Consider the following 23,746-nt stretch of genomic DNA (forward strand, 5'->3'; position numbering starts at 1 on the left):
CACGGACGTGTTGACGCAAGAGAGGAGCCAGTTAGGGAAGCAGGGAGCTGAAGAGATGGACACCCCATTCTCGGCAGACGAGAGGGGAGCTTACGCAACTAGAGATGGGCAAAACTGTTCTTTTCAGAGATCGGATCAGAACTGTTCACTCCCTGAAATGAATTAGCTCTTTTTCATGACTCACCACTCATTTACAATAGAAAATAAATGGAAGGCACATTGCCCTTTAAACTTGGTTTATTCCAGTACTATACCTGTATTTTGATTTTATTTGGTCCTATTTTGAAGTAATACAGATAATGAGTAAGAATTTTGTATTGTTTATTGAAATTTCCACGATATGACAAAGTTTTTGATTATTGATTTATTTTGCACTATCGTGGTTTTTTGGGTGATTGGAAAATGTTGTAACTTGACATTTACATTAACAATATATTTGGCTATAATGTATTAAAATTTCATTAACCTCATACAAATACATCGCAAGCCATATATTTTTAAAATGAACGTTTCCTTCCGAAGATGCCTAAAATCGCAAAATCCGTACCAGAATAAGAAAAAAAATATAAATTTGACTGTAAAACGAAAGTGCTGCATATAGCCTTACACAGAACAAAACAAGGAAAATATTGGTGTATCACATTTTGCGATACGTTTATCGGTTCGCTCGTAATTAAAGCGTAAATTCGAGAGTCCATAATAAAAATCCTATAGTAAGAGGAGTCGTCAGGAACCTAATCTGATCAGTTTAAACAAATAAAAATAAAATAAAAACAAATGATGTATACATAACATAATAATGTAATATACATAGCGGTATTACTACGAAGAACAATATCCAGTAGAGACGAACTCCGATGCAGAAGCACTCAGTCGAGCAGGTCGAGCCGCGAGCTGTATTACTGCGTGAGCTAAGACCGCAGAGACCAGAGTGACACCTGAGTTGCTTTGCTCAACGCTCTGGCTAGAGTCGAGAACGGTGGGGTGAGTGTTGAGCGGGCGAGTTCCGAGGGTGGGGGGAGCGGTGAACTCACCCGCTCTGAGACAAATCGTCCGTTCCCTTGCAAGCAGGATGTTGCAAGTAGTTCCCATGTTATCCGCTAGGTGGCTCTCTGTCCTGTTGCTCGCATCAACTGCCCAGAGGGCAGGACGTGCGACTGAAACGATCGCCGACAGAGTGCGATGCGAAGCTGAGCCAGACACTGCACACGGCAGACGACACACAGAGACGGCACGGCATATGTGAAACACAAAATCCAATGGGGCACTGCACAATGCAGGCAGCCAAAGTAGAAGCAGGGCAGAGGCCGGCGCTGGCTGTGTTGTGTGGCATGCACTGTGCTGTGACCAGCAGAGGCGCTGCTGATATGCTCCGTCTCTCTCTCTCTCTCTCTCTCTCTCTCTCTCTCTCTCTGCCGTGGGAAACGTTTGGAGCTACTGTTCTTTTTTTCTGAATCACTGATTGTTCACTCCTTTGAAAGATTCAACTCTATGAATTAGTTCAAGAGCGGATCCCCCATCTCTATACGCAACCTCACAAGTAGCACGCGGCGTCAGCAGGATGGCGGCAGGAGTGGGTCGACAAGCGCCCGGTGAATAACGTGAGGCATCGCAGGGCAGGGTGTGAAGACAAAGCTCGCCGAAGCTTCGCAAGAAGTGCCGCCGTAGTTCGGATGACACATCCTCCAGCAGCCTAGGAGACACAGATCTTCGAGCCGAAGTGGAACACGTGCTTTTAGAGGACGTCGAAAGGGATGACCTTCGGATGCTGACCGGATATTCTGGCTTTCAGACCGTCCCTCTTCATAGACAACAATAGACCCGGTACTGTACTAGTGACAGCATCCGGGCAATCACATCGAAATGCAGAAGTGGGTGTTTCTGGAATTGATGACCAGTCTCACAGGGCGGAACAAGTCGAAGAGGTATCGGAGTTGATGATGACTCACTTACAGGACGCACACCACAGAGCTAAAACAATGGAGGGACGCCCCCTTTGAGTATGAATAGTGGACTATAGCCTCTACATTTTATAATGACATGACACGAGCATGACGACGACGAAGAACTAAGATGGGAACAGCGAACATTAATAGCGTATGGCTGCTTCCGATGCTGAAAGTTTCCCTGTACATGATCTACGCCACGGACGTGGATATCCTGTTGTTGCAGGAAATCTGCAATGCTGTCCTCCCAGACGTGTGTGGTTATAACACCAATCTAGCGCTGAGTCCAGACAAGGCGATCTTGGTCCGGTCTGGGATTCCGATGTGTGACCTCGACAGCTATATTCGTCTATGGCAACACAACAAATCCGCAGTGGCAGAACATCAGCAAGACTGCGGAAAAGAAATAAAATTCAGCGAAGCCTCTGTGTTGGCTAAGCAGCTAGTTATGACGAAACGCAAAATCAGAGAGGCTATCGAAATACTTAAACACCCTAATAACACTAACAGGGAGGATGGACTCAGGCTTGCCCCATCTTGGCTGCCAGCAATCAGAGCCCAACAGACCGCACTGTCAATACGAGGCACGAGCGCTACCGGCGAGGAAATGCCGCCGCGCGGCCGACGTCCAGCAGTTGGTAAACAGCAGCCAACTTCTCATTCGACGGTGACCACCAATCATGGCACAAAGCACAAGAGCCAATAGACAACAGAGGTTACGTTCCCCCTGCACCGCAAGAACCTATTAAAATAAAGTTCCCTTTCCTTCTTGACCAAAGAATCTAACTACCTTTTTAAAATTATAATGTAATGGAATGCGCAGTAACAACAAAATATAAAGGACACTGCATAGCTAGAACGCACCACTAGACCCATAAAAAGGCCGCTCCAGCCGTGGCCGAAACGTTGGTTTTTCTCCAGCAGCAGTAGTTTTTACATTATGACGCAGTACCATACCCAGAAAACTTTTATGTTTACTCGTTTAACTATCTTTGGCGGGCAGTTTGGCAATGACCGTGAACGGCATTCATATTGTTAATACCTATGCACCTTCTGGATCTGACAATCGATGGACACGTGCGCAGTTCCACTCGGAAAAGCTTGCGCCCCTATCCCGTGGCAGATATGATGATCACATCTTGATAGGAGGGGATTTTAACTGTGTTCTCACGTCGAAAGGGTGAATCCCCGAATTTTAACTTTGCCATGCACTGTGCACGGACTACCGAAACACGGCACTAATGGACACATCGGAAAAAGTCCATGAGTAGCTTGAGAGCGATTTTTACTAGCCACTCAGTGAGCAGACTGTATCGTATTTATGTTTCTTCTGGACTAGGAGATCACTTGCTGGCCGCTGAACGTTGGCCCGCACCTTTTATGGGTCACCTTTTATATTTATGCAGGCCAACCCTTCCATGATAGCACCCTTATTAGTGGATTCTGAATGTCGCCTATGGGTAGCAGAAATGTGGCAGGCAAGCACTAGCCGTCTCCTGGTGCATCGTACGATTCATTCACGGTGGCTGTAATGTGGAAAACCGTCGATACAAAGAGCTTTCATAAATTACGTCAAGGAAAACGCAGAATGTCTCAGAGAAGCAATTGGATATTACTACGTGTTGCCTCGTGACCTGTCCTTTAGGGCTGCGTCGCCCGAGCTTGAAGACGCAGTCCATCGTATTCAGGCGTGCGTTTTAACGGTCACGAGACATCGAGTGGAGGGACTTTCAATCCGTGCTACGTGCCTGGACAACGACGATGGAGAACGTATTTCAATTCCTCATGTCTCCAGGGAAGATGTGTTTAATCGCCAGTCGTTGATCACAGTGCTTCATGACACGGATGATCGGCCCTTAAGTCACAACAGTACATTTCTGCTAGATTTGTGGAGCATTACGGCCTCCAGTTCGTCAGAAAGAAGGCATATTGCCACAGATGCACACGGAGGTGGGTGGTTTGGATGCAGCGGCAGATCCCCTAGGCCAAATGGGTCGACACTCGAATCTTTTCGCGTATTTACTGATCTCATGATGTCCCAGTGGGTGTAAGTGCATCGACATCTGAATTGGATACTCTGCAAGTCACTCTTAAATGCCTGGCAAAGAGTTCATCGAACCACCTTCATGATAATTCTCTATTATTCAATTCCCGAACGGAATACATATACACCTTTCCGTGCGAGTTCTGATTTCCCTTATTTTATTATGTTAATCGATTCTCTCTATGTAGATTGGCGTCAACAAAATATTTTCGCATTCGGAGGACAAAGTTGGTGATTGCAATTTCGTGAGAAGATCCCATCGCAAAGTGAAACGTTTTTGTTTTAATGATTTCCATCCCACATCCTGTATCTTGTCCATGACACTATCTCCACTATTTTTCGATGATACGAAACGTGCTGCCCTTCTTTGAACTTTCTAGGTGTACTGAGTTAATCGATCCCACACCATGCAGCAGTACTCCAAAATCGGACGAACAAGCTTAGTATAGATATTCTCTTCAATAGATCTGTTGCATCTTCGAAGTTTTATGCCAATAAAACGTGGCCTTTGGTGTTCTTTCCCAACAACACTTTCGACGTGTTCTTTCCAGTTTAAGTTGTTCGTAATCTTAAATCCTAGATATTTAGTTGAATTTGATTCATTTATCGTTTAACCGAATTTTAACAGCTTCCTTTTAGCACTCATGTAGATGACCTCACACTTTTCATTATTAAGGTGAAATGCCAATTTTCGCATCGTACATATATCTTTTCTAAATCATTTTGCAGTTTGTTCCGACCTAGTGTTGACTTTACTAGACGATGAAAGATAGCATCGTGTGCAAACAGTCTAATACAGCTGTTCAGATTGCCTTCTGAATCGTTTATATAGATAGGGAACCGCAGCGGGCCTATAACACTACTTTGGGAACGCCTGAAATTACTTCTGTTTCACTCGATGTCTTTCCGTCAATTACTTCGAACTGCGACCTCTCTGACAGGAAATAACGAATCCAGTCGTTTAACTGAGGCGATATTACATAAGCACGTAATTTCATAACGAGCCGATTGTGATGTACGGTGTCAAAAGTCTTCTGGAAATCTAGAAATAAAGAATCAGATTGAAATCCCTTGTCGATAACACTCAATGCTTCGTGTGAGTAAAGAGCTAGCTGTTTATCACAGGAACGACGTTCCCTAAATCCTTGTTGACTGTAAGTCAATAGACCGTTCTCTTCGAGGTAATTCATAATATTGCTACACAATATATGTTCCAAAATCCTGCTGTATGTCGACATTAATGATATGGGCCTGTAATTTAGTGGATTAATCCTATTGCCTTTCATGAATATTGGTGTGACCTGTGCAACTTTCCAGTCTTTGGGTACTGATATGATTATTAAGTATGGAACTACTGCATCAGCGTTCTTTGAAAGGAACCTAATTGGTACACAGCCGTCCCAGAAGATTTTATTTTATTAAGTAATTAAAGTTGCTCACTACTCCGAGTATATCTACTTATAAGTTACTTATGTTCTTGATTCGAATAGAATGAGTGACTGCGCCCTGGCAATTCAGGAGGGAATGGCAATACCAAACTCGGTAGGGAGCGTCAATACCCATCAGTTTCGACCGTAGGCTATGCTCAGTACTGACTGCAGAATCTTTGCACCATGTTAGTGGACTTTTATAGTGCATTTGACAGGATCAACCATGATTTCCTTGACTCAACCATGCGACACATGGCGATAACTCAGGATTTCATTACCGCCCTCATACGCCTCCTTCGTAGATCTCCTTCGGCGGTGAGAGTGAGTGGCAGAGAGACAGGCAGCATTCCTATTTGTAGCTCAGTTAGGCAAGGATATCCTTTGTCGGTGGCGCTGTTTGCAACAGAACTGGAACCTTCGATGCACACTCTTCGATAGACTTTTACGGGCGTGCGGTTCCGTGCGAAATCCTTCATGTGTCGCGCAAATGCAAATGACTTGATGATACTCGTCCGGTCGAAGAAAGAAACACCTACATACGGCTTGGGGGCTGGTAGCAGGATCAACATGAATAAAATGAAGGTTGTGCGCATTGGGCGAAGGCTGGACGCTCTACACAGCCCGCCCGTTTACGAAGGTGGACATGAAGCAATGCTTAGGAGCTTTGTTCACCCGACCGCTACAGCAATCACCGGCGACTGCTCCAGCAAGTCCAACTGCACATACGCAACAATTCGCTCCGAACCCACGCCTTGCTCCAAAAGGTGTAACATACCCATGTACATCTTGCCTTACGCCTGTCACACTTGGCAATGCCAAATGGTATTGCTGACAGGTTGATGGCGGCCCTAGGATGCTATGTCAGCCAAGGGGTCCTGTTTGAGGCCAAATACGAGACTTTATCATACCATTTGGAGGACTTAATCTCACGAATGTGTGGAACAAGGCTCTCGCACTACACCAGTGAGCCATGGTACGGGCCTGGAACCAACGGCAACACGCCATCACGTCGGCGATCTTCGACGTTCTCCTTCGCCCGTCCTTTGAACCACCTTGGCGGTGGGCAGTGTATTGCCATCTTCTTCCCAAGATTCTTTGTTTATTTTAGTTATGTTTGGCCACAAATATCTTCAACGGGGATCCCCACCACTAACAAGGTATATCGATACTTTTGGCGTTATCACGGCAAATACGTTGTGGAACCTAAATACCCAACGAGACATTGACGACTGATCTGCCGACCAGTCCATAAGCCTCTCCTCACTATTGCAGCGAGATCGTCTGGATATACATTTTTCAACCACAAGACAGTCAAACGCCGACGTTGACGGTTGTATAACATTCGCATAGTAGATTCCCACCATGTACACTCCTGGAAATTGAAATAAGAACACCGTGAATTCATTGTCCCAGGAAGGGGAAACTTTATTGACACATTCCTGGGGTCAGATACATCACATGATCACACTGACAGAACCACAGGCACATAGACACAGGCAACAGAGCATGCACAATGTCGGCACTAGTACAGTGTATATCCACCTTTCGCAGCAATGCAGGCTGCTATTCTCCCATGGAGACGATCGTAGAGATGCTGGATGTAGTCCTGTGGAACGGCTTGTCATGCCATTTCCACCTGGCGCCTCAGTTGGACCAGCGTTCGTGCTGGACGTGCAGACCGCGTGAGACGACGCTTCATCCAGTCCCAAACATGCTCAATGGGGGACAGATCCGGAGATCTTGCTGGCCAGGGTAGTTGACTTACACCTTCTAGAGCACGTTGGGTGGCACGGGATACATGCGGACGTGCATTGTCCTGTTGGAACAGCAAGTTCCCTTGCCGGTCTAGGAATGGTAGAACGATGGGTTCGATGACGGTTTGGATGTACCGTGCACTATTCAGTGTCCCCTCGACGATCACCAGTGGTGTACGGCCAGTGTAGGAGATCGCTCCCCACACCATGATGCCGGGTGTTGGCCCTGTGTGCCTCGGTCGTATGCAGTCCTGATTGTGGCGCTCACCTGCACGGCGCCAAACACGCATACGACCATCGTTGGCACCAAGGCAGAAGCGACTCTCATCGCTGAAGACGACACGTCTCCATTCGTCCCTCCATTCACGCCTGTCGCGACACCACTGGAGGCGGGCTGCACGATGTTGGGGCGTGAGCGGAAGCCGGCCTAACGGTGTGCGGGACCGTAGCCCAGCTTCATGGAGACGGTTGCGAATGGTCCTCGCCGATACCCCAGGAGCAACAGTGTCCCTAATTTGCTGGGAAGTGACGGTGCGGTCCCCTACGGCACTGCGTAGGATCCTACGGTCTTGGCGTGCATCCGTGCGTCGCTGCGGTCCGGTCCCAGGTCGACGGGCACGTGCACCTTCCGCCGACCACTGGCGACAACATCGATGTACTGTGGAGACCTGACGCCCCACGTGTTGAGCAATTCGGTGGTACGTCCACCCGGCCTCCCGCATGCCCACTATACGCCCTCGCTCAAAGTCCGTCAACTGCACATACGGTTCACGTCCACGCTGTCGCGGCATGCTACCAGTGTTAAAGACTGCGATGGAGCTCCTTATGCCACGGCAAACTGGCTGACACTGACGGCGGCGGTGCACAAATGCTGCGCAGCTAGCGCCATTCGACGGCCAACACCGCGGTTCCTGGTGTGTCCGTTGTGCCGTGCGTGTGATCATTGCTTGAACAGCCCTCTCGCAGTGTCCGGAGCAAGTATGGTGGGTCTGACACACCGGTGTCAATGTGTTCTTTTTTCCATTTCCAGGAGTGTATTATATGTGGAATGCTGGACAAGACGACCATCGTCTGCAGTGCGGTGAGGTGAAATACGTTGGGTGGCTGACTCATCACATCATGGCACTCCTCCAATGCAGCGACGACTCCGCGATCACGATGAACGCTTTATTCTTCTCAAACGCGTTCCCGCCCTCCCTCCCCCTCTCTAGGGAACGTCAGCAGTCCGATGGATTGCAGGTCACGCATTGCACTAAGTTCTCTCACGGACCGTGATATCTGGCATGGGTTATTCACTCTATCTACTAGAACATTGTTCCCTCTATCTAGGAGTACTAGAAGAACATGAGATCATCCGACGTCACTCAAAATACAAAACGTACTTTGCAAACTTTCTGGGCAGTATGTTGCATGAACCCGTCCCCCACAACTGAAGGATGAGAACTTCACTTGGGCCCTACCTTGAGCCAGATCTCCAAGCACAACCCCAGCCCACTCTGCTATGCCGAGCTATTACTTTAAAAAAAGGAGCGGTTAAGAGCGTCGATTCGCAAGTTGGTAGTTGCTACTAGTTGCCTTACATTTTCTCTTTCATTTTATTTTATTCCTCGCAAACAACTATAAAATTTAAATTATTTAAATGGTTCAATTCATGTACGTAAAATTAATATGTTCAATTTAGGTACGAATAGTACTCTTATGAGTCAAAAAATGCTAGATTAAGAAAAGGCAAACCCATGTTTCTAGCATCTGTAGACTTAGAGAAAGCTTTTGACAATGTTGACTGGAATACTCTCTTTCAAATTCTGAAGGTGGCAGAGGAAAAATATAGGGAGCGAAAAGCTATTTACAATTTGTACAGAAACCAGATGGCAGTTATAACAGTCGAGGGACATGAAGGGGAAGCAGTGGTTGGGAAGGGAGTGAGACAGGGTTGTAGCCTCTCCCCGACGTTATTCAATCTGTATGTTGAGCATGCAATAAAGGAAACCAAAGAAAAATTCGGAGTAGGTATTAAAATCCATGGAGAAGAAAAAAAAAACTTTAAGGTTCGCCGATGACATTGCAATTCTGTCAGAGACAGCAAAGGACTTGGAAGAGCAACTGAACGGAATGGACAGTGTCTTGAAAGAAGGATATAAGATGAACATCAACGAAAGCAAAACGAGGATAATGGAATGTAGTCGAGTTAACTCGGGTGATGCTGAGGGAATTGGATTAGGTAATGAGACACTTAAAGTAGTAAAGGAGTTTTGCTATTTGGGGAGCAAATTACTGATGATGGTCGAAGAAGAGAGGATATAAAATGTAGACTGGCAATGGCAAGGAAAGCGTTTCTCAAGAAGAGAAATTTGTTAACATCGAGTACAGATTTAAATGTAAGGAACTCGTTTCTGAAATTATTTGTGTGGTGTGTAGCCATGTATGGAAGTGAAACATGGACGATAAATAGTTCGGACAAGAAGAGAATAGAAGCTTTCGAAACGTGGTGCTACAGAAGAATGCTGAAGATTAAATGGTTAGATCACATAACTAATGATGAGGTATTGAATAGAATTTGGGAGAAGAGGAGTTTGTGGCAGAACTTGACTAGAAGAAGGGATCGGTTGGTAGGACACGTTCTGAGGCATCAGGGATCTCCAGTTTAGTGTTAGAGGGAAGCGTGGAAGGTAAAAATCGTAGAGGGAGACCAAGAGAAAATACACTAAGCAGATTCAGAAGGCTGTAGGCTGCAATACATACTGGGAGATGAAGCAGCTTGCACACGATACAGTAGCATGCAGAGCTGCATCAAACCAGTCACTGAACTGAAGACCACAACAAGAAGTCGAAAAGCTGTAGACCACCACATTGTAACACATAGGTAAGATTTTACGTGAGCCGCCGATGGTGTATGTAACGGCAACTGCTGGAGAGCAGTCACTGAGTGCAGTTATTCCGATTCTGTACCAAGAAATTACGCCTTTGCTAATGGTTGTAGCCAGATCGATGGACACCCAGCAAACTACGAGACTGAAGCACAAAATGCCGGTGGTCAGATGCCACCTCCTTCGTTCCGCTCTTTTGCTGATAAACGAGAGCCGTGGACAGATTGCTGCCTGCAGCTAGAAAAACTTTTCGCAGCTCACAATCTATGAGGTGAAACACGATACTCTCTCTTTCTTTTGTGGGTAGGAGTGTACATTTTTAGGTTGCGTAGGAAGTTTTTCGCTCAGTTAGAGGCCCAAGTCCTAACACGAAGACCTTGTCAGCAAACTGACTGACTTCTTTGAAGCCCAGATTCACGTAGCTGCTGCTCGTTTCCAATTTTCTTTCGTATGCGTCGTCATTATAACCAGTCTTACAAGGTATATATCGCTGAACTCTAGGGCATGCTAAGGAAGTGTAAATTAAATTGCTCTTGTGAAGCTTCGTTTCAAGGCGAAATGCTTCGCGGCGCCATTATTCACACCTCTGCTGAAACAAAATATGGTCTGAAATTCTAAAGCATCTAAACCTTGGTCTTACTGTGATGCTTACGCTAACCGAAGTTCAAGACTACGCTGAACTTTTCATGTGCCTGTTGCTGCAACACTGACCACGGATAGCTCGCAGCGGCCCTCGTTTCAAATGACACGAGGCGATCGCCACCACAGGTAACAGATGACCACAGCGTGAGGCGACCGGCCGTTTCCTCGGCCAGTTTAAAGCTTCCAGAGTCTAGTGTGAAACGTTGTGTAACGGACGGCCGCAAAAACTCCTTTCTCCACCACCAATACTGCCGTAAATCAGGACACACACAGCAAGTGTGCGTGCTACAGAAACGCAAAGTAAATTCTGTTCCCTCCTCCTGGAAACCAACAAGGGAGAAATGGACGAAAGCGACGGAATCGCACAGTGAAATGCACATTGCAAAACTTGCCTCTCCTCTGTGCGGCGTGCACCTTTACGCCTCGACAGTCATAATTCTCCGCGGGTGAGAACAGATAGTCACATTCAGGGGTCAAACCATAAACAGTTAGCGGCCAGAGTGGCCGAGCGGTTCTGGGCGCTACATTCTGGAACCGCGTGACCGCTACGGTCGAAGGTTCGAATCCTGCCTCGGGCATGGATGTGTGTGATGTCCTTAGGTTAGTTAGGTTTAAGTAGTTCTAAGTTCTAGGGGACTGATGACCTCGTTAAGTCCCATAGTGCTCAGAGACATTTGAACCATAAACAGTTCATCTATCTATATATTTGCAGTCAGTCTGTACCATTTCAGTTAGATACTGGTGCACCAGTCATGCTGATTAATAAAAATATACTCAGGTGAAGGAAAGTGTCATGGGGCAACGAGATACACGTATACAGATGGCGGCAGTGTCACGCACACAAGGTATAAAAGGGCAGCGCGTTGGCGGAGTTGTTATTTGTACTCACGTGAGTCATATAAAAAGGTTTCCGAAGTGATAATGGCCGCACGGCGAGCATTAACAGATACTGAACGCGGAATAGTAGTTGGAGCTAGACGGTTGGCCATTCCATTTCAGAAATGGTTAAGGAACTCAATATTCCACGATGCACAGTGTCAAGAGTGTCACTATAGTACCGGATTTCACGATATACCTCTCGCCTCGGATAAAGCAGTGACCAACGGCCTTCATTTAACGACCGAGAACAGCGGCGTTTGCGTAGCGTTTTTAGCGCTAACAGACAAGCAACACTTGCCTGTAATAACCGCAGAAATCAGTGTTGGACGTACGACTAAAGTATCCGTTAACACAGTGCGGCGAAATCTGGCGTTCATGGGCTGTGGTAATAGACGCCAAACCTTGAGTGCATTTGCTAACAGCACGATATCGGTGGCAGCACGTCTCCTAGCCTGGTGACCATATCGGTTGTACCATCGACAACTGGAAACCGCGGCCTGGTCAGATGACTCCCCGTTTTAGTTGATACGAGCTGATGGTTCTGTCCGAGTGTGGCGCGGATCACACAAAGCCACGAAACCAAGCTGTGAACAAGGTGCTGAGCAAGCTGGTGGTGGCGTCATAATGGCGTGGTCTTTGTTTACATGGAATGCACTGGGTCCTCTGGTTACGTTGCGCTATTTGAAGACCATTCATGTACTTCTTGTTCCAAACAAGGGTTGAATTTTTGTGGATGACAATGCTCCATGACAGGTGTAAGTAGGCTGTTTATATTTTCTTATTGGTAACGCCACGTAGCGCTCTCTGTATGAAAATCACTGGCTGTGCTGTGTGCAGTCTGTGGCTAGTTTGCATTGTTGTCTGCCATTGTAGTGTTGGGCAGCTGGATGTGAACAGCGCGTAGCGATGCGTAGTTGGAGGTGAGCCGCCAGCAGTGGTGGATGTGGGAAATGAGATGGCGGATTTTTGAGTACAGAATGGATATTATGAACTGCTATGTATATTATGCTTTTTCAACACTATTAAGGTAAATACATTGTTTGTTCTCTATTAAAATCTTTCATTCGCTAACTATGCCTATCAGTAGTCAGTGCCTTACGTAGTTTGAATCTTTTATTTAGCTGGCAGTAGTGGCGCTCGCTGTATTGCAGTGGTTCGAGTAACGGAGATTTTTGGTGAGGTAAGTGATTTGTGAAAGGTATAGATTAATGTTAGTCAGGGCCATTTTTTTGCAGGGATTTTTGAAAGTCAGATTGCGTTGCGCTAAAAATATTGTGTGTCAGTTTAAGCACAGTCGTGTACAATTCTTCTAAGGGGACGTTTCACAGGGAGTGACAGTTGTTCGCCGCGCGGGATTAGCCGAGCGGTCTCAGGCGCTGCAGTCATGGACTGTGCTGCTGGTCCCGGCGGAGCTTCGAGTCCTCCCTCGGGCATGGGTGTGTTTGCTTGTCCTTAGGATAATTTAGGTTAAGTAGTGTGTAAGCTTAGGAACTGATGACCTCAGCAGTTCAAATGGTTCAAATGGCTCTGAGCACTATGGGACTCAACTGCTGTGGTCATAAGTCCCCTAGAACTTAGAACTACTTAAACCTAACTAACCTAAGGACATCACACACATCCATGCCCGAAGCAGGATTCGAACCTGCGACCGTAGCGGTCGTGCGGTTCCAGACTGTAGCACCTTTAACCGCTCGGCCACTCCGGCCGGCTACCTTAGCAGTTAAGTCCCATAAGATTTCACACACATTTGAACATTTGACAGTTGTTCGCGATTGGTTTGAAGATCATTCTGGACATTTCGAGCAAATGGTTGGGCCATCCAGATCGCCTGACATGAATCTCATCGAACATTTGTGGTACATAATCGATAGGTCAATTTGGGCACAAAATTCTGCATCGGCACGACGTCCGCAGTTATGGACGGCTATAGAGACACCATGGCTCAGTATTTGTGCAGGGGACTTTCAACGACTTGAGTACACGACATTTTTGCTGCACTCAGCTGCAAAAATCTTTCATGCGTCTCACGGCCTTCAACAGCAAAACTATCTCCGTCCTTGAAACGTGGACTTTGGATGCTTGCATGTCCAAAGGAACGTTGGATCGTAATCAGAAAAATACAGGCACTGCAATATCGTGTTTATCTACCGATACCAGACAAGCAACGTTCAAGTACAATGTCTGTCCTGAACGGGAACATACATAACGGATGTGCGGGTACAGATTGTAGTCGCATGTTCGTCGACTTATGGAAGTTTACGGATGACTGTAAGTCGTACACGGACAGCTAAAAGGTAAGGCGACCGCTTGCGATAAGCGGGGAATCCGGGTTCTTATACCGGTCAGGCACAAATTTTCTTTGTCGTCATTCCATTCTACAGCTGATGGTAGTTATTATTCGCAATTACGAATTCATTTGATGTGCTAATCACATCGGGTTAGATAAATATATAAAATAAAAAATAGATATTGTATCGATTTCGATATTAGTATTAGGTAATTTCATGAAATCGGAGTTTCGTATGTATCGAACGGTGTGTTTTTGGGGGATGGAGGAGTCATAACCTTTCACAATAACTTACATGAGAATAAAGAGGGTGCAGTATCTAATCAATGTAAAGAAAAGACAAGGCAGTAGTAAAATTATATTTTGATTAAAGTTCAGTCAGATCACACCATTTATGTTTCAATGACACAGGTAACCGGTTTCGGTTATTTATAACCATCATCAGACCCATGGCTCCCTTCGGATGGTAGGCGGAGCTCTCCTCAGCTGCTACGAAGTCAGTTACGTACTACGTCCAGTCTATAAAAAAATATTAGATTTCATCAACTTGTACAAGTAATATTATATACCCACTAACTTGGAAAACAAAAAATGGCTCTGAGCACTATGGGACTTAACATCTATTGTCATCAGTCCCCTAGAACTTAGAACTACTTAAACCTAACTAACCTAAGGACAGCACACAACACCCAATCACCACGAGAAAGAGAAAATCCCTGACCCCGCCGGGAATCGAACCCGGGAACCCGGGCCTTGGAAAACACTTCGATTACTGGTCTTATAGTTGAGTTGATTCATTCAGACACAGCGTAATCACTACATTTTGCCATGTGTTAATGATGAATGTTTTTCTGTTAATAGAAGCCTGCTTATTGTAAATAACTGCTTCCGTCTTAAAGAAAAGCTTGCAGTGTGCACTGTAGTGATGACAGGTCTGATACCACAAAATTTATACCAACCTCTATACTTCGTTTGTGGGTGGAATATCTGTGCTTCACTCATTGCGTTTCTGTTTGATTTTACACTCATAGTGGTTCACGAAAACATAGCAAAATTCCGTATTTCGCCCTATACTGTAAATAGCCCCTACTGTTTTCAAGGATATCTTAAAAGTACAAAAAAAAAGGCTTCAATATCGTGCAACACTTTCGTAATCGATACATTTATTTCGATAATATATTACTCGCATATTTTAGTTATTGGCATTGATACTCAATACCGTATCGTATCGGAACGTCTGTAATTCCATATCGTCATGCGACACTGTCGGGTAGGGTAATTACCGCTAGAACAGCGGACTCTGCGCTGATATGAAATTTCCTGTCAGATTAAAACTGTGTGCCACAGCGGACCTCGGACACAGGACCTTTGCTTCTTACGGACAAGTGCTGTACAAGCTGGGCTACCCCAGCATGTCTCACGAGCCCTCCTAACAGCTGTACCTCTGCCCGTACCTCTTCTCCTTCCTTCCAAACTTCACAGAAATTTGCCAGTACCTCATCTCCCAACTTCCAAACTTTCTGTGAAGTTAGGAAGGTAGGAGGTACTGCCGGAAATAAATCTTAGAAGACGGGTCCTGAGTCGTGGTCGGGTATCTCATTTAGTAAAGCAATTCCCCGTGAAAGGCAAAGGTCACCGGTTCAAGTACTGGTCCGGCACACAGGTTTAATTTTCCAAGAAGTTTCACATTTATCAATGTCTCTCAACGTTTAAAAGCTGTCCAGTATCTACCTTGAAACTGATGTCATCACGAAACGATTATATGCAAACATACAATCGTATGTCCCACAATATCACCGATTTGTCACTTAAATAAGCTGTTCCATTTATTGATTTCGGTATATGCCCTACAAATTACACCTTCAGAAATCCGCGACATACATAGGGCATCTTTACAAGATTCTTTTAGCCTGTGATGAGTCATCAGTCTCTTAAATTAACTAACAGTACGCGCACTGACTAAAAGTCACACAAAAATGTTTTTACGCAGTGAAGAAACTCGCATAAATTTTCTTCACCACTTACTCCCTGTAAAGCGCCGTATCGTACTTCTTCTGTCAGCCTAATCTTTAGCATAATTCTGGAACACTATGTTTGAATCGATCCTTGTTTCGCAAATCTGAGTCGATCACTGATCAAACTTCATTTCCGGTGTCGTTTTGGATTTCACAATTACACGTCGTTGTTGGTGATGCATGTGCGAAACTATTTTCATCTTTCGTGAGTGAGACTTCAATCATCACTTTAAATGATAGTGTTAATAAATTACAAGTTCCTCTCCAGTCATTGACGTGGCTGATTTATTTTTCACTTTGGTAACACTTGATTACTGCAGTTTAGTTAAATAGCTGGTCAGCTGCCTCAGAACAGTGTGTGTTAGAGACATCTAGCGGGAACATGTGTCACTACTGCTCCTCCACCAGAGAGAATAATTGTCCTTAGTTGTACCTTGATGATGAAGTCGTTTTAGGTACCACGTATTTCTGATGTGCAGTCCTTATTTTAGATTAGTAGCTAGTTCACATTCGTAGAATGAAATAAAATAACAAGCAATAACCGAATGCAATAAAAAGGCCAAGGCTTCTGATACAGCGCCGGTTACGCCCTGTTATCCAATGTCTAGTAGGAAAACCAGTTGGAACTGTACGCGTACGCAGACGTAACTTTCTCATTTAGCAAAATTCGCGACTCTTTTTCACCAGTTTCACAACAAATTTTATCTAGGGTAAAGTCACTGCAATACTTTTTTCAAAAGCTTTCTATTACTGCAAACACTTACATAATTTACCCGCATATTAGGAATCGTATTTGCTTTGGCACCTCAGTAGACAAAATAAAATTATGTACATGAAACATACGGGAAAACATTCCACTTTTGCGACCTGTCAGCTTAAAACAAAACTGCTATTATTCCGATTTTATCGAGAACGCACGATCATTAGTACTGTATTATTCACTATCGCTGTGACTGAACAATACATCACCTGCTACGACTCAACCACATGACGGCGACAAAGTTACCATGCAATGTATTTACTGCAATCATTTTTGTTGCTCCTCTTTTGGTCGTGACGTGCTTGCTAAACAATGGAGTAGAACTGCAATATAAACAGCAAGTAATTATTTCCGCGTTGTAAACAAAAATACAGCTGTACTTCTTCTTTCATGACGTAGAGAGACGGACGAGTTTCCTTCGCGAGTTAGTAAAAGACAGCGAGAAGTATTTAGCCACAAGAAAATCGAATTCTGTACACTGAGTTGACAAAAGTTATGGGATAGCGATATGGACATACACAGATGGCGGAAGTATAGCGTGGGTGGTCGAGCTGTCATTGGGACTCATGTACGATTCAAATGGCTCTGAGCACTATGGGACTTAACATCTGAGGTCATCAGTCCCCTAGAACTTAGAACTACTTAAACCTAACTAACCTAAGGATATCACACACATCCATGCTCGAGGCAGGATGCGAACCTGCGACCGTAGCGGTCGCGCGGTTCCAGACTGAAGCGCCTTTAACCGCGTGGCCACACTGGCCGGCGACTCATGTGCGTCACGTGAAAAGGTTTCATACTTGATTCTGGCCGCACGACGGGAATTAATAGACTTCGAAAGCGAAATGGTGGTTGGAGCTAGGCGCATGGGAAATTTCCATTCCGTAAATCGTTAGAGAATTCAATATTCCCAGATCCAAAAAGTCAAGGGGGTGCCGAGAGTACAAATTTCAGGCATTGACTGTTATTAGGGACAACGCAGTGGGCGACGATATTCACTTAGCGACCGAGACCAGCGACGTATGCGTAGAGTTGTCAGTGCTAACATACAAGCAATACTGCGGGAAATAACCGCAGAAATTAATGTGGGATGTACGGCGAACATATCCGTCAGAACAGTGTGGCGAAATCTGGCGTTGATGGGCTGCTAACAGCACGAAATCGCCTGGAGCGCCTCTGCTGGTCTCGTGACCATATCGGTTGGATCCAAGACGACTGGAAAACTGCAATCTTGTCAGATGAGTACCGATTTCAGTAAGAGCTGACGGTAGGGTTCGAGTTTGGCGCAGACCCCACGACGTCATGTAACTTGGTTGTCAATAAGGCACTGTGGAAACTGGTGATTGCTCCATAATGATTTGGGCTGTGTTTATACAGAATGGACTGGTTTCTCTGGTCCAACTTAACAGATCGCTGACTGGAAATAGTTATGTTCGGCTACCAGGAGATGATCTGCTGCCATTTCTGGATTTCATCTTCTGAAAGATGTCACCGGGCAACTATGGGTCGGGATTGGTTTGAAGAACATTCTGCACCGAACGAATGATCTGGACACCGACACGGCCCGACGTGAATCCGATCGAACATACACTCCTGGAAATTGAAATAAGAACACCGTGAATTCATTGTCCCAGGAAGGGGAAACTTTATTGACACATTCCTGGGGTCAGATACATCACATGATCACACTGACAGAACCACAGGCACATAGACACAGGCAACAGAGCATGCACAATGTCGGCACTAGTACAGTGTATATCCACCTTTCGCAGCAATGCAGGCTGCTATTCTCCAATGGGGACGATCGTAGAGATGCTGGATGTAGTCCTGTGGAACGGCTTGCCATGCCATTTCCACCTGGCGCCTCAGTTGGACCAGCGTTCGTGCTGGACGTGCAGACCGCGTGAGACGACGCTTCATCCAGTCCCAAACATGCTCAATGGGGGACAGATCCGGAGATCTTGCTGGCCAGGGTAGTTGACTTACACCTTCTAGAGCACGTTGGGTGGCACGGGATACATGCGGACGTGCATTGTCCTGTTGGAACAGCAAGTTCCCTTGCCGGTCTAGGAATGGTAGAACGATGGGTTCGATGACGGTTTGGATGTGCCGTGCACTATTCAGTGTCCCCTCGACGATCACCAGTGGTGTACGGCCAATGTAGGAGATCGCTCCCCACACCATGATGCCGGGTGTTGGCCCTGTGTGCCTCGGTCGTATGCAGTCCTGATTGTGGCGCTCACCTGCACGGCGCCAAACATGCATACGACCATCATTGGCACCAAGGCAGAAGCGACTCTCATCGCTGAAGACGACACGTCTCCATTCGTCCCTCCATTCACGCCTGTCGCGACACCACTGGACGCGGGCTGCACGATGTTGGGGCGTGAGCGGAAGACGGCCTAACGGTGTGCGGGACCGTAGCCCAGCTTCATGGAGACAGTTGCGAATGGTCCTCGCCGATACCCCAGGAGCAACAGTGTCCCTAATTTGCTGGGAAGTGGCGGTGCGGTCCCCTACGGCACTGCGTAGGATCCTACGGTCTTGGCGTGCATCCGTGCGTCGCTGCGGTCCGGTCCCAGGTCGACGGGCACGTGCACCTTCCGCCGACCACTGGCGACAACATCGATGTACTGTGGAGACCTCACGCCCCACGTGTTGAGCAATTCGGCGGTACGTCCACCCGGCCTCCCGCATGCCCACTATACGCCCTCGCTCAAAGTCCGTCAACTGCACATACGGTTCACGTCCACGCTGTCGCGGCATGCTACCAGTGTTAAAGACTGCGATGGAGCTCCGTATGCCACGGCAAACTGGCTGACACTGACGGCGGCGGTGCACAAATGCTGCGCAGCTAGCGCCATTCGACGGCCAACACCGCGGTTCCTGGTGTGTCCGCTGTGCCGTGCGTGTGATCATTGCTTGTACAGCCCTCTCGCAGTGTCCGGAGCAAGTATGGTGGGTCTGACACACTGGTGTCAATGTGTTCTTTTTTCCATTTCCAGGAGTGTATATGGGACTCAATCGAGAGGTTATTTCGTGGGAAAAATCGTCCACCGGCAACACTTGTTGCTATGGACAGGTGCTCGATATTTGTGCAGGGAACTTCCAACGACTTGTTGAGCACACGGCACTTCGAGTCGCTGCGCTACGCCGAGAAAAAGGAGGTCCATCACGGTATTCGGAGGTACCCCATCACGTTTGTCAGCTCAGTGCATGTGATTACTTTACTAAACTATAACCTCTTGCTACGTACTGTTGATGAGCAGCTCCTTACGGTAGAAACTTAGTCGACTAACTTTCTGTCGGCAAGATATTCATAGTAGGACGTCTGAAAGTATTAATTATTCAAAATACTGTTGTCTCAGTATCGGGTGTATGCACTGATTAGCCTGCCGGCGTAGAAGTGTCTTGCGATGATAGATTGAAAGTCAGACAATAGTCAATGCTACACTCTCAGACATTTGCTTGTGTACGCTACTTTTGTTGATCCACACTAGCCGAATTTAGTTTGCTACTGTTCAAACGAATGATATGCATTTTCTATGTTTTCATACTCCACCGATAGTATAACCAAAACCAGATCCATGATACTATAATTCAAAAGTAATGCTGTGCATGAAATTCACTAACATTTTGAAACGCAGATTATGGCACGTACATAACATTGGATTGGGAGTTACACAACAGAAAAATGATCTATAGCACACATACAGATCGTACGTAACTCATTAGCAATGGCCGTTGAACAACTAGGAAGTACAGAATGAGTGTGAGCAATTGTAACTTCCAACATCTACTATTCATTCGTACCCAAGCGTAAGTGAATGATAGGCAGTCGCTTAAGAATGTTACAACTTTTTAAAATGTTATTCATCCGAAATGTCGTTTTAATTTTCTGAAAGATTCTTTACGCGAAATACAGAGTGAGTCAGGAGGACAGGTACATGCGTTGAGGGGTGATAGTACTGGTGATTCTGAATAAAAGAACTCCTAATAAACACATACACTTTTCTTAACAGTTTCGGGGCAAACCAGTGAAAACAACTAGGAACGGAAGCCAGCCACTGTGGCCGAGCGGTTCTAGGCGTTTCAGTCTGGAATCTCGCGGCCACGACGGACGCAGGTTCGAATCCTGCCTCGAGCATGGATGTGTGTGATGTCCTTAGGTTAGTTAGGTTTAAGTAGTTCTAAGTTCTAGGGGACTGATGACCTCAGATGTTAAGTCCCATAGTGCTGAGAACCATTTGAACAGTTTTTGTTTTCTTTTTAGGAACGGAAACGTGTTGTGTCGTTCTTGCTAACCGCGTCAGTACGCAGTTCACTTGCGCAGGGCGCAGTTGCTTACCTCAAGTCTCAGTCCGACAGTGCTTGTCGTAGTGCACGGTACTACAGTGTTGTTACGTGAACAACGAATACAGTTTTGTGTAGTGAAAATGCCACGGATCTTAACATATGCAGAGTATGCTGACATAGCGTTTGCCAATGGTTTGTGCAGTGGGTATTCCAGAGCTACTGAGCGAGAATACCAACAACGGTCGGCCACGATGGCCGAGCGGTTCTAGGCGCTTCAGTCCGGAACCGCGCGACCACTACGGTCACAGGATCAAATCCTGCCTCGGGAATGGATGTGTGTGAAGTCGTTAGATTAGTTAGGTTTAAGTAGTTCTAAGTTCTAGGGGACTGATGACTTCACATGTTAAGGCCCATAGTGCTCAGAGCCATTTGAACCACTTTTGAACCAACAACGATTTCCGAATCGCAGAATACCATATAGCAGGGTGTTTAACACGGTGTTCCACGGATTGCGTAGCGTGGTGCGCTTTTCAGGTTCCATGTTGTCTCTGAACGTCCCGTACAACAAATCTTAATGAAGTTGAGAACATTCTTCAAGTAGTGAAACGCAACCCTGCTACCAGCTCTAGAACAATTCCTGCCCAACTTGGTATTAGACAAACACGAGTGATTCACACAGTACACAAGCACGGTCTGTATCCGTTTCATCGGCAGATTGTACAGCATCTGCATGAAAGAGACGCTGCCGCCCGGCAAGAATTCAACAGTGGGTCATTGCCAATGAGCGATTAATTTCACGTATTCTGTTCACTAATGAGTCAACATTTACCTCCAACTGAATCAACAACACCCGCAACTTTCATCTATGGGCAAATGAAAATGAGCAAGATACTGTGGAAACGGATTTTCAACGACGGTTCTCAGTCAACGTGTGGTGCGGTATTATTGATGACGAACTCATCGGTCTAGGTGTTTTAGATAACCGTCTTACTGGAACACGGTATCTTCAAAATGTGTTACCATAATACGTGGAGGATATCCCTTTGGCGGGCCGGCCGGAGCGCTACAGTCTGGAACCGCGCGACCGCGACGGTCGCAGGTTCGAATCCTGCCTCTGACATGGATGTGTGTGATGAACTTAGGTTAGTTAGGTTTAAGTAGTTTTAAGTTCCAGGGGACTGATGACCTCAGAAGTTAAGCCCCATAGTGCTCAGAGCCATTTGAACAATTTATCCCTTTGGCAAAACGAGCTCGTATGTACTTTCAGCATGACGGAGCTCCTACACATTCCGTACTGCCAGTGACACAGTACGTCAGCACAATGTATCGTGGTCGTTGGATCGGTCGCCGTGGAATGATTGATTGGCCACCGAAGTCACCCCGATCATTTGACCTTTGGATTACTGTTTGTGGTGGTGCCTGAAGAGCGACGTCTACAAGCGCAGAGTGGACACGAGAAGGGAACTTCACGCTCGTATTTTACATGCTTGTGCCCAAGTAATGGAATGCAAAACTGAGCTCCCATCGGCGACACAACACCTGTCTACAAGAGCAGCAACATGCATTGAAGTTGACGGTGGACTGTTTGAAGATCTTCTGTGACGAAACATACACAACTAAACAAACCATAACATAACAGTATCTTATTTTACCGACACCTGCACCTTTCCCGTTTCTAGCTGTTTTCATTGGTTTACCCGGAGAAGGCTAAGAAAAGGGCATTTGTTTATTGCAAGGTTTTTGTTCAGAATAACCAACAGTATCACCCGTCAAAGTATGTACCTTTCCTCATGTCTCATCCTGTATCTGCGTATACGCTGACATATACATATCGTGCCATACTGTAATTAATGAGGCGAAGTGTTATTTCTGGGGTTTAATATGAATGATTTAGTTTTACTTTTAATTCTCTACATCAGAAGATAGTACAGGGTTATAATTTCTTCGTGTACAGGTCCACAGCGTCAGTGCATCGCCTAAAGTATGAAACATTTTGATCACTGTCGGCTGTCAGTTTTATTCCTTTAATGCACTATGCATAAACACAGAAGAGCCAAAGAAACTGGTACACCTGCCTACTATCGTGTAGGGCCCCCGCGAACACGCAGAAATGCCGCAATACGAAGTGGCATGGACTCGACTGATGTCTGAAATAGTGCTGGAGGGGACACTATGAATCCTGCAGAGCTGTCCATAAATCAGTAAGAGTACGAGGGGGTGGAGATCTCTTCTGAACAGCACGTTGCATGGCATTCCATAAATGCTCAATAATGTTCATGTGTGGGGAGTCTGGTGGCCAGCGGAAGTATTTAAGCTCAGAAGCGTGTTTCCGGAGCAACTCTGTAGCAAATTCTCGACGTGTGCGGTGTGGCATTGTCCTGCTGGAATTGATCAAGTCCGTCGAAATGCACAATGGTATTGAAAGGATGCAGGTGATCAGGCAGGATGTTTACGTATGTGTCAGAGTCTATCTAGATATATCAAGGGTCCCATATCACTCCAACTGCACACACCCCACACCATTACAGACTCTACACCAGTTTTAACAGCCCTTGATGACATGCAGGGTCCATGGATTCATGTGGTTGTCTCCATACCTGTACACGTCCATCCGCTCGATACAATTTGAAACGAGACTCGTCCGACCAGGGAACATGTTTCCAGTCATCAACGGTCCAATGGGGGTGTTGACGTTCCCTGGCGAGGCGTAAAGCTTTTTATCGCGCTTTCATCAAGGGTAAAAGATGTTTCGTTGAATTGTACGCTCACTGACACTTGTTGACGGCCCAGCATTGGAATCTACAGGAATTTGCGGAAGAATTGCAC

The sequence above is a fragment of the Schistocerca cancellata genome, chromosome 8 (assembly GCF_023864275.1).
Source record: "Schistocerca cancellata isolate TAMUIC-IGC-003103 chromosome 8, iqSchCanc2.1, whole genome shotgun sequence".
NCBI lineage: Eukaryota > Metazoa > Arthropoda > Insecta > Orthoptera > Acrididae > Schistocerca > Schistocerca cancellata.